A 9,502-nucleotide genomic window follows, 5' to 3' on the forward strand; every position below is an offset into this window, starting at 1 on the left:
GGGGGCAGCGAGTGGGGGCACAGGCCCGGTGTGGGGCTGTCACGCCGAGGGAGGCACGGGCACGGCTGGGCTCGAAGCGTTTATGAGTGCCTTTCCAGTGCCGCTGTCTGCCAGTACGGGCCGGGGGAGGCACAGCCCGCGGCCCGGGAGGTCTGCCGTGAGGGTGAACGTGAGCACCGCCCCCTCCCATGTCCGCGGTGGGCAGCGGGGGTTCCTCGCCTGCACCTGTGTCTTCTCCCTCCACCGTGGGGCCTCTGGTGCAGGGGCTGTTTGTCACTGTGTTGAGTGGCTCGAGCAGGAGGACGTGTTTGTCTCGGTTGTGGGTATGACCGTGACGGCTCCAGTCCCCAGGCGGGGTGCGGGCAGGCTGGGAGCCCCCAGCTAAGCCTGGCCCTTTACAGCCTCCGGCCGCCTGGCACGGAGCTGGACAGGCCCGGAGTCCTTGCACCCTGGTCATCGTGCTGTCTTCAGAGTGATCTTTCCCACCCGTCCTTAAATCTCACGTGTTCCCAAGCCACATGGTGTGGGCTCATTCCTTCGGAGCACCCTCGGGTGCGTGCTGGTGTGCCCAGGCCTCTCCGAGCCAGTGCGGCCAGACGACAGACTGGTGAGGCGGGATGGATCTGTCCCGCATCTTTAGAGCCTTTTTGGTTACTGCTGCGTGCCCGCGGGTGGCTGCCCAACCCCAGAGGGGCCCTGACTGGCTCTGGCAGCACCAACCCTGGATGCGGATGCGTCCAGGAGCGCCGTGCGGAGATGCCCACACTGACTGTCCGTGCTGGGACCGGTTCTGCTGCTGTACGGCGGGGCTGAGTCCCCGCACACCCGGGTGCTGCTCGGGGCTGTGTGCGCCGTGGCCTGCCACGGGGAGGCCGGCTGGGCTCCCCGCTAGCTTGGAGACATTCCCCAGGTGCTGTGGGCTGTCTGCGGGCGTCACTGTGGTGTCGGCCCCCGGGCTGCCGGTGCGGCCGCGGCCTGTCCTGGCCGGCGGAGCTGTGCCAGTGGGCGCTGGAGCAAGGCCCGGCGATTCCTCTGCCGATCCGGGAGGCGGGCTGGATTCTGCACAGAGCCGTACCACGGCCCCAGCGTTCTCAGTGCCCAAACACCTTCCCCAGCTACGTTTCTAAATATATACTCTACTCAAAGGATTATGCATTTGTTTAAATGCATAATAAATGCATTTAAATGCGTAAGACTGTATCAAAATGCATGGCAGAGCTTGCCAGTTAGGCCTCGAGTCACAAGCCTCGCTAAGAAGCTTCTCCTGGCACATCAGCTCGCCCTTCTGCTTTCAGCAAGAGCAATTACCGGGTTAGTCGTGGCAGCGCAGTCCGGGGAAGCAAACCCCGGGTGTTTCAGGCACCTAGAACCGGTCCAAAGCTGAAGAAGTTTGCCCATTTGCCAAACGCCATGCAGGAGTGGGCTCCCGACCCTCCTGTCCCTGTGAGCGCTCCTGCCTTCCTGTGAGCCAGAGCGGGGCCGGACCCTGGCCTTGTGCCGCAGCACGGCTCGGGGCGCTGCCCGGGGCAGGGCATGAATTTTTCATACAATTCTTGTTCTCTGGAGAGGCTCTGGTTTGCCACCAGAGGTATGGCTGGGGGCAGAGGAAAGGGCTGGCTGGGCGCGAGGGGGAACCCGAGAAGAAACGTGGCGGAGCAGCGTGGCAAGAAGGAACCAGGTCTTCCCCAAAGAGACGTGTGGGCTGCTGGCAGCGCGGTGGCCAAGCGTGCGGTTTCTCCCCCGGCGCTGGGGAGGCGCGGAGGCCGGTGTGCCAGGAGGACGGGCTCAGGCAGCGAGGGTGCCTGCGGGCTGGGAGCGCCTTGGAAAGATGGAGCGCCCTGAGGTGCCTGGAGGGCTGTCTGTCCGCTGGGGCACGTGGGGATGTTTCAGATGCTGGAGAGCTAATGGCTTTCCATTGCTGATCAATATCGCCTGTGCTTTCAGATGTGGTAATGGGCTCGGTTTTATAGAGCAATCTTTTGAATATTCTCTGAGCAAGCAGCCGGTCCAGAAAATCATTCTAATGGCTTTGCTATTAACGGGCCTGCAGAACTGGAGCCAAACAGAAAGGGCTTGTCTAAGTGCTACTGAAGCATTTTGGGCCAGGCGTATTCCATGCATTAGGGAAGATTTGTACTCCTTTGACCAGACATCACCGAGTGTTGTCTATTTATACACATCTAAATATATCCTCTGCAGTCTTCAGACTTTTCTAGCTAGTAGTAAAATTACTTTTATATCGTGCTATGAAAATGTGCTTGCTGCCACTATTCAACGAGTTTTGTGCTAAGAGAGAGGTGTGTGTGCACGTGTGTGTGTTTTAAATAAAAACTATTCTTGAGGTAGTTACCTAAAATGCTTTGGAAATAAAAGCATGTCGTCCATGTAGATGGAGAGCAGAACGAAATGTGCTTGAACAGAAGCAATACTGGAGACGTACTCAAGCCTGGAAAGCTGAATCCAAACCAGTATAAGGTTTTGTTGCTTGAGAGTGAACCATTCTTTCTAGAAATAGACATCAAGTAATCATGGACTTTGCAACGAAATAGAAACATTTGCTTCTAATTAGTCAGATATACCTTCTGGTACCCCGAAGTTCGAGACATCGTGTTGAAAACAAAGTGACAAATGTTAAAGAAGAAGTAACTTCTGGTCTGCTGGGGGCGTGTAGCAGGTTGGGACGCTGGTGGGTGCCTTTGGCGTCGGTGCTCCCAGTGGGCGGCCCCATCCCGTGGGAGCGCCGAGGTGGGACCCGTGCTGCAATGGAGACGGGGAGGAGGTCAGAGAGGAGGGATTGGGATTCTCCCTCCCAGATGACCTCAGTAGTCCCTTCTTATAGAGCTGTGGGTCTTGGTGCCTGGCTGGAGCCCAGAGCCATGGTGCCGGGCAGCCGGCCGCATCCTGCTCCCCCTCTGCGGTGGCATGGTGGGGACACGCTGGTGCAGGAGCTGATGCGAGTAGCGGTGTCACTGCATGCAGGGGTGGAGAGGGCAGTAATGGCTGTCCAGGTCGCGTCTTTGAAGTGGTGTTAGAGACCCAGGGGTGAAAGACAGTGCCCTAACTACTGGCTCTGAGGAGTGTCCCCCACACAACCCTGCTGCAGAGTGGTGGGTCTGTCTCCGTGTGTGCCTTTCTCTGGAGCTAGCGAAGGTCTCGTGGGGCTCCTGAGGAGGGGTGGAGACCTCTGATATACTCCCAAACAGCAAACGGGATCGCTGGTTGGGTTGTGGTGATGATAGTAATGGCTGTCTGACTGGCCTGCAGCCCGTCATGAAATAGTAATGATAATCACTATTTTCTGTGGCAGCTCTCGCTGACGGTTCTTGGAGAACTAAGAGAGGCTGCAGAGGGAGAGAGAGGGGTTGGTGTTCACAGGGGAGGAGACGGGGCGAGGGGAGGGTGAAGGCAGGGCTCGCAGAGGAGGTCCTGGCCCGCAGCCCCTTGAGCCGCGTTGCTGTGTGCCCAGGGTAGCCTCAGGACAGGCACTGTGCCCCCCGGGATAGCTCTGGCCCCTCGGTCCGGTCTGGGCTCCACTAGCCAGAGGCGCATAGTGCGGTGAAACCGTGTGGTGCCAGGGGCCGTGGCCTGCTAAGGACCAGCGGGCACGGGTTTACATGGCAGCTGCTTGAACTGCCGGATCGTCCTGTTATTTAGATGGGTGCAAGGGAGCCTGTGGTGTCCCTGCCTGTGTGTCCCCATCCTGGCCGTCCCGCCGTCCCCTGCCTGGGCTGCAGGCTGGGTGCACCGTGCCTGAGCAGGGCGGTAGCGCTCCTGTTCCCGTGGAATACATCGCTCTACAAATAATATTTGCCTCAAGCAGGCCGAATAATGCACAAGGTGATTTGTCAAATGGCTAATTCAAGCAGTAATAGGAACCTCGTGAATGCCTCTCTAATTGCGTAGCCTGTGGCCAGCGGTAACTCTTTGAGTGTTTGAAGCTGGTTCTCGATGCTGCAAACCCCACGTCCATCGCCTTGCTTTTGAGCTTGCTCTTCTAGATGAAGTTTCTCACCAGGAACTGTCTGTTATCAAAACATTTCCATGAAACCACATGATTAGCTAGCTTTACTTTAAAGTGGGATACCTCTTTTTCCCCTTGAAGTTTTTGTTAGGGCTTCTCTGTTAATATCACGTTGGACTTCTTTTGGATTGGTGACAGATTAAACTGTTCTGTTTCCATTGCCTCAGCATTGTTACGTTGCCAGATATCTGATATTCCCTGGGTATTTATTTCTTACTCTTTGTAGTACCTACTCTGTGTGCTCGGCCAAGGGGGACAGAGGAGCAGGAGGCCTGAGCCTGACACGGGAGCCCGCAGGCTGTGCGCCTCCCGTCGCAGAAGGGCTGACCCCCGGTTGCAATACAGCAAAGATATAAGGGAAACGCATGCACGGAAGAAAAAGCACAGTAGAGAAAGTCACGCTGAGAGGAAGCCCCAAAATCTGTTTTCAGTACCCTGGTGACAGTGCTGCTGGTCCCAGGATTTGGGATGGGATTTCTTTAACAACAGCGAGAAATAATGCAGAGATGTTCTCTTGCACGTGGGCGAGGTGTGAGTTAAACTTCTCTGGGGTTTACCCAGAGTGTAGAGTTTACCCATTATGTGAAGTCTGTGCCCCAGCAAAGAGAGGCACGTACAGTCAGCAGCGCTGCCGGTGCTCTGGTAGCTGCATTGTTTTTGTTTTCACCAATGCGCTTTTAAAATACTTTATGTAAAGACCCCCTGATACGGCTCCGTGGGAGCGGGTCTGAGTAAGGCGAGCAGGATTTGTCGCTTTGTCAGCTGTGACTCAGTGGTTCTGCCGGGTACGTGGTGTTTCACAAGAGAGCCGTCTATTCGGGACCGTGATTCAGCTCTGCTGTGCTGTACGGAGCTGTTTTTGCCGTGCTGTGGGCAGATTTGCTGTGCTTGGGGCTCCTCCTGACACCTCGGCGTCGCATCTCATCTCTGCCGGAGCCTGGCTGCGGCGATGCTGCTCTCCTGGCTGGGGACCAGGCTCCAACCTGCAGCTGCGGAGCAGGGACCGCTGCTCTCCGCCTGCCAGCCGAGCCTGGGCCGTGGCAGAGGGGTCTGCAGGACGGTGGCACCGGGCTGGGAGAGCGGCGGGGCCCTGCACGCCACAGCCGAACCCGGGCAAGCTGGCACAGAAAACCACTTCCACCACTGTGGTGTAAGGAAAGGAGACGAGAACAGGACCAGCCCCAGTGCCGGCTGCAGTGGTGTTTGCCGATGCCCAGCGCAGCGTGTCCTGGCCGGTGCTGTGCAGGGGCCCCTGGCATGGCCGGGGCTGGGACGTGCTGTGGGTAGATTGTGTCACTTGTGGGTCTGGCAGCACCCGGGCCCTATAGGTTGTGGCTTCGGATCCTGGAGAGGTTTTCTTGCACATCCCAGCTCTGTGCTGCACCTCTGTGACCTCTCTGTCTTTGAGCTGCGTGTGCATGTCCTGCTGCAGGGGGAAATAGCGGGAAAGGGACCGGCACGCTGGCTGGGGAGAACTGTGCTGTGCTGGGGACTGGGACTGTGGGGTGCACGTGGAGAAGACCAGCCCTGCGGGTGACACGATGCTGCAGAGACTCCATGCCCGCAGAGGGACCCTCCTGGGGCTGCTCATCGCTTGGTGCCCTGGCCTCGGCAGTGGTGGATCAGGCAGATCCAAACAGATGTGCCCTTGTCCCCAGGCATGTGGCAAGGATTGCACTTAGTGACCAGTTTTGAGGGTGCAGTCTCCTTTCCAGTTGCTCCTTGTTCCCTTGCATGGAGCCCCCCTCTCCCTGCAGGTGGGCACCGCAGATGCCCCATTCATGCCTCCCCTCTCTGCATCCCCAGGTCGGCAAGCACCAGGAGCCCTCCCATCAGGGTCTGGTGCATGTTGGAGACACCCACAGGGTGATTAATGTCCTACAGCATCTCTCTGGTTGTCTGAGATGAGGAGGTTTGCTCCTGTTCGAGACAGAAGACGTCAGCTCGCGGCTTGTGAGCAGAAGTACGTGCGTGGCTGTGTATGGGTGCGGCGGCGGGGGAACACCGTGCTCCCACGGTGAGCAACTTGGTGTAAATGGCTGTTCAGCCTGGCTGTTGCCTTTACAGTTTTTTTTGCCATTAAAAGTCGCAGACCAATGATTTTGTCTTACCTTGGTGTGGTATAAAGCAGTCTTTTGGGTTTTTTAATAGTTTTGGTGTAATTGTGGTATCTCCAGTGCTGTAAGAGTGGAGCACTTCCAGTGGAGCCATTTCCAAGCTGCGCTGGTGCAGGAGCCAAGTGCGCTTCTCATCTCGCTGCATCCTTGGTGAGGGCCCGGTGCTCGGGCGGCTCAGTCCCTCTTCCAGACTGTCACTTAAAGTGCTTATGTAGGCTTAACGCTGTGCGTGAGCAACCCCTCTGCGGTCAGTGGGGCTGTCCCCGTGCCGCAGGCTGTTCCTGGCTCTGGGCCCCCCGGGCTGCGCCGTTACCCTCCTCACTGCAGGCGCGTGGGCAGCGCCGCGTGTGCCAGACGTGCGTTTGCCTGCGTAGCCATGTCCCTGCTGAGGCGCGGTGCTGCCTGGGCCGGGCTCACCGGGTGTTCTCTGAAACCCCTCGGCGTGGAGAAGCTTCTGGACATGTCAGAGGAGTTGTGCATGCTGTAAAACACTGGCTTTTAAAAATTTAATAGAAAGCCATAAAAAATCCCAGTGCTTGACTGTCCTCTGTGTGGGGCGGGAGGTTTACAGTAAAGTACCTCTCTGCAGAGGCTGCCAGCTTAGGGGGAGGTTTGTGTTCTCTGCGTGACACACAGTAGTCGTCAGTGGGTGCTGGCCATTAGTGTTGCCTCGTACGGAGCCACGACGTGGTCCCCAGCCTGGTGGGGCAGGGTGGTGCCGTGCCCTGGCGCATACCCTGCGTGGTGGCTCGCAGGCTGCTCCTCAGGGGTGCTGCTTGTGGTGGGCACCCCCCGGGCTCTGCCCAGCGCCAGGGCTGTGCTTGCCCCCCCACCGCCATCCTGGGGTGCAGAGAGGGCCCCGGGGGCTCCGCTGCCCGGGCGAGCCCTGGGGTGCGGGTGTCAGGGGAATGGATGGCCAGGAGCCCCGAGAGCAGAGCTGGCCGCTGCCCGCCTCCTGCTTTCCCCCTTCCCGGAGTGCTTCCAGACCTGGCTGTGGGATGTGGGGCTGCCTGGAGCTGGGGTCGCCTCCAGGATTCACCCCCCGCCTTGCTGGGGACGCAGGGTCTTGGGGTGTCCCCTCTGACCCACGGCAAAGTGCCGGGCACCAGGGAACATCCCGGGGAGGGGGGCAGCCTGGCTGAGCAGGGAGAGCAGCGTGTGTCATGGCGTGGGGTTTGTCTGTCCCGCTGTCCCATGCAGAGCCTCTGCTCGCTCGGCTGTCAGCACGCAAGCGGAGCGTGCTGGGCTTGCTGCTCCTGTCCCCGCAGCCTGACCCGCAGCCATTGCCGTGGGGTGGTTGGAATGGGAGGTTGCTTCCCCCAGGGCTCACGTTTCTCTTGGATTCATCATTGCCCATCACCGCCCTGGGTCAGGCACTCTGTCTCTAACTTGTTTTATTTAAGAAGCGTTCTGCAAACAAGCACCTTCTGGGGATTGAAGCAATCCCCATGTCCTTCCCTGTTCATAGAAGGAAAAGATGATAAATACCGCAGAAAAAAGACACAGTAGGTCAGGATGGGTAGTTACAGTGCCTGCGTGTTCCAAATGAGGATTGTATTAATTTCTAAGAGAACAAATTAGGAAAACGGTTTTTAAATGAGCTTTACTAGCATAGCATTGTGCCGTATATAAAAATGAGTAAAAGATAAACTGCCTAGGTAAATGCCCTTTGATTGCTTGCATTGCTCAGCCACGTGATCTGCAGCAGCTCTGTTTGAGCATCGCAGCCCCTTGCTGCTCGCGCACCGGCTGTATTATTGTCTGCCGCGCTTTCACTGAGGGGTACAAAGAGCTGAACTGAATAAGCTTAATTTCTTCTAAGAAGCATTAAAGAAGCCTATGTACAGAACGTGTGACTGTATTTAGATTGCATCGAGAAAATAAAAATAATAAATAAATAACAATAACAAGCAGTGAAATTGCGACCAGCAGGACGTGAGACTCAGAATGCTGTGGAGAGGCTAGACTTGCTCGTTGCTGGCTGAAATTCAGGCCATACGTGAAATCAGAAACCCAGATGGTTCCCCGATGGTCAGTAATACTTCCTCGATTTATACTGAGAGTGTGAAGGATAACAGAGGAGAGTGACGGGCAGCAGCATTGCGATTACCACATGAATCAGGAATCACTCAGCCTCCGAGGGTGCAGGGTGTTTCTCCTGCAGTGCTGGACACAGAAAATCCAAACCAAACATCTGTGTGGAGCACGCACAGCGCAGGGCAGCATGGCACAGCGCAGGGCACCGTGGCAGAGCATGGGATAGCACACACAGCGTGGGGCAGCGCGCACAGCGCAGGGCAGCATCCACAGCGCAGGGCAGCGTGCGTAGCGCAGCGGGGAGGGCAGCTGGCGTGTGGGAGCGCGAGGTTCCAGCTGCAGCTGCATCGCCGTGTGCCCTGTCGCCTCCTCAACCTCTGTTTTGGCGAGCCATGCAAACTTCGGGAGTAATTCTGGGTGTTAAGATGGAAAAGTGGGGTTTTTACACCAGGGTCTTGATCCTGAATTGACCTGTGCATGCCCGGGGCGTCATGGATCAGGATATCTGAGTGCGAAGTGCGGTCTCCCTCTGCCAATGCTCCACTGCCTTTTCACAGCATGCCAAGTTTCATGGACATGGTCATGGTTTACATCTACATTAGCAAGTTGTGTGGTACAACAGAAGAGGACTTCTAGTGTGAGATGGTGGGTGACGAGGACCCGATGTCCCTGCTCTGTGTGTTTGGGCGGTTAGGCAGGACTTGTGTTGCTAAAGTCTGATGGACTGAGTGTGATTCGGGGCTGGCATGCACCCGGGAGGTCACAGTGCTCACCTTCCCCATGTGTTTCGCCTGGCGGGGACCCGGTGAGCCCGCTCTGGGACGGCGCTGCGGTGTGCACCGTGGCGGAGGGGCCGCCCCAGCACCCCGGGCTGGGCAGACAGCCTGCAGTGGAGGGTGCCTCCCCGGGCAGGGCCGCTGTGCTGGGGGGACCGAGTGTGAGTGACCTGCTCCTGCCGGTGGTGGTGGCTCCGCAGCCCGCGGGAGCGGTGCCGGTGCCCAGCAGTGTGGTGTGGAGCAGCGCACGGGCTCGGCTCCCTTGCTGGCTCAGCCCAGAGCTGAACGCCGGCGTATGACACTTCTTATCTCTCCAGCTCAGAAATGCAATGCTCAGGGCATCCTGATGGATTTGTGACACTCCCCGTGGGACTCTGCGCTCATAAACCAATTAAGGGATTACATCGTTATAATGTGGAGAGTATTCTTTGTTTATTAAGTAATGCAGGTATAATTCAATTAGTGACAGGCTGACCTGCTGATGTCAAGATGTGGATGCCAGCCAGGTCAGCATCTTGAGCTCCGCTTTCCAGTGTGGCTGGCTCGTGTCT

This window comes from Charadrius vociferus, unplaced genomic scaffold (assembly GCF_000708025.1).
Source record: "Charadrius vociferus isolate BGI_N301 unplaced genomic scaffold, ASM70802v2 scaffold49, whole genome shotgun sequence".
Lineage (NCBI taxonomy): Eukaryota > Metazoa > Chordata > Aves > Charadriiformes > Charadriidae > Charadrius > Charadrius vociferus.